Below are 2,875 nucleotides of genomic sequence, written 5' to 3' on the forward strand. Positions count from 1 at the left end.
ATTTAATGGGTACAGTTCTTTTTTTCTTTACCCATAAATCATTGGGGTGTGCGACTTTCTTTCATAAGTAAGCGTTGCCTTGACACTAACCCTGCTCACTTAAACTAGCCATGCTGATCCTTTGTTCAGAGCTGCTTTTACTGTATGTTACAAGAATAAGAGGAGAGTGAGGTGTGGATCAAGTTCCATTTGGTACTGTATGAACAGCGTAAGCTTCTGGTGGTTTTGCTACTGCATACAGTATGTCAGCGTGGTCACTGCTGTAAATGAATGTACGTTGTACAGTATCTAACCGAAAGGCCGAAAGGCCTATCTTGCATCAAAGCAAGCACTGACTCATTACAAGAATGCCTGCAAAATGATCAACATTTGGTTGGAGAGAGGAACTCCCGGGTATTCCATAGCAGAATAGGTTGAAGAGAAAGCAAATCAGCTATTTTTGTTGAAATTACTCTTAAACATAACCCTTTTGGTTGTTAAGATATCTTCCGAATGCGAGTAGCTATACAGTAGGTCTCCCTGCAGCAAATGGCTATTTAGAATTATACGAGTATCTTCCATTTAGTGGGAAGTATTTCCTATAAAGAAAAGGGGTCTGAATGTATTTATAGATCCACGTCTTAGCATAAGAACAGATATCTCTGGTCCAGGGAGTTGTGTTCCTCCAATAAGGAAAGTGTTAGTGGAGGAACACTCATTAATGACCTGGACCGGAGCTGAAGAACAGATAAAGGGAGACGGCCCCTGGGGATCCTAGAATGATGTCGATACATTTGAACAATTTTACTGCTAACAATTGTACACATTGAACTACTGATTCTTACAGCATCTTCCAGATGCCTGTAATTGTTTGTTGACAGTTTTACGGTGCAGTTTTTGTGGATTTTTGTGTGTTGTTATTTATCTGAGAAGGGAGTGCTCTCACAGTACCACAGTAAGATATCTGTCTAGCTTTTGCACACCCATGTTCTCATGGCAGGGAGATATAAACAGAACAGTGACAACACTGTAGTCAGCCTGTAGCTGATTATCATCACCAAGCTGACATCAGAAAGCCTTCGGAATAGTCATGCACAGGGAGCAACAGCTAAAAGGTCACACACTCATCAAGCACTCTAAACTCCATGGCAGGGTCCCAAACTACACCCTATTATTCCCTTTTGACCAAAGCCCTTTGGGGATTAAAGGATCAGTATGGTGAAAAATGGGAATTGCCTTTGTTTTATATATATTTCTGCAATATGAGGTTGGAATAATACTGTGTAATTGTGAACATTATGATGATGCCCTTTTAGGGTAAGAGCAGTTTGAAAAGACCACCTGAAAGAGTTCCAACCCTCTCTGCCAACAACAGCTAGTTTCTAGTTTTCCCCTCCCCACTACCAGACAGTCTAGCACAATTATTGCTAAGAAGCTACCTTTGTTTGTTTTCAATTAAAAATGGTCAAAAAATAAATCACAGTAAGGACCTTAATTGTTACCCATAAATAATTTGATATTGAGGTAAACATGGCTGCATAGGACCTTTTTAAGGTTCCGTTTGGGACATAGCCCTCGTCTCCTGCTTTTTACTATTGTTCCTACTAGTCAATGACGGCGAACGTTCCAAAATGTCACAATGATATTATACTCTTGAGTCATGAGCAATTAATCTCATTGCACAATATCACCTGGCATTCTAAAGGGGGCACAATAAGCGAGCATAGTCAAGTCTGGAAATTGCAGGGTGCAAACTGTTTTCAGAGCAGTGCATTGTCATTTTAACATACAAAAAAAGCACATTGGACAGACACTGCCATGGACCAGGTTCTTAAAGGCCAACTAGGCTTCATGTGCAGTGTCAGATGCTATCTGGGCAAGTCCATGTTATTTTATTGGTAAAATAGGAGTCCGCAATAATATCAGAAATATCTTATTAGATCCGATGTGCTTGTTGAGACGGAATTATGTTCCTTTTAGTCTGGGAGTCGGGTTATGAATGTGCCTCAGAATAGGCCTACAGGCTTTTGCACACCCAAATAGGCCTAGGCTTCCAGCTCTCTGAATGTAAATAGTTTTGCATGGCTTGATTCTTGATGAAAACTATCAAATGATTTTAACTATATAAAGTGTGGATCATCTTTATTTGAGGATGTCCTGGTGGTAGAATCTGCAGCTTTCACAGCTGAAATCAATTTACACGTTACTCTGACAATCAATCCACACATATTTCTAGTCATCTCTCCTCCAGGCTTTTTCTTTTTTGGACTTTATATGGCGATTGCCATTTTGCAGTTCCTCTTTTGCTGATCAACTAAAAATAAAAGTTTACTAAACATTTTGTGTAGGGTGTTTTTTTAATTCCCGTTTCCTTTGACTGCTGATATCAACATAAATCCTCTGTTATGTGCTCCGGCACACCTGGGGATGCAAATATTGGACTGTGACTCAAAGTCAAACATCAACTCTGACTGTGTCCATAAATTACAGTTTCGCAGTATTTCATCAGCTCTGAACTGAAGGTTCCCCTACTTGACTTCCCCTCTCCCCCAATCATAGTGGGTGAAATGCAAAACTGACCCAAGGCCCTCATCTAGGGGTAACGTTATACACGACACGCAGGTTGAAATATGAAAACAAACTCTGAACCAACTATATTTATTTGGGGACAGGTCGAAAAGCATTAAACATTTATGGCAATTTAGCTAGCTAGCTTGCAGTTGCTAGCTAATTTGTCCTATTTAGCTAGCTTGCTGTTAACGTTTATATCCCAGGACAAATTAGCTGAGTTATTTTACCTGAAATTGCACAAGGTCCTCTACTCTGACAATCAATCCACACATATTTCTAGTCATCTCTCCTCCAGGCTTTTTCTTTTTTGGACTTTATATGGCGA

Source organism: Oncorhynchus mykiss, chromosome 11, assembly GCF_057628025.1.
Source record: "Oncorhynchus mykiss isolate SJ-2025 chromosome 11, ASM5762802v1, whole genome shotgun sequence".
Taxonomy (NCBI): Eukaryota; Metazoa; Chordata; class Actinopteri; order Salmoniformes; family Salmonidae; genus Oncorhynchus; species Oncorhynchus mykiss.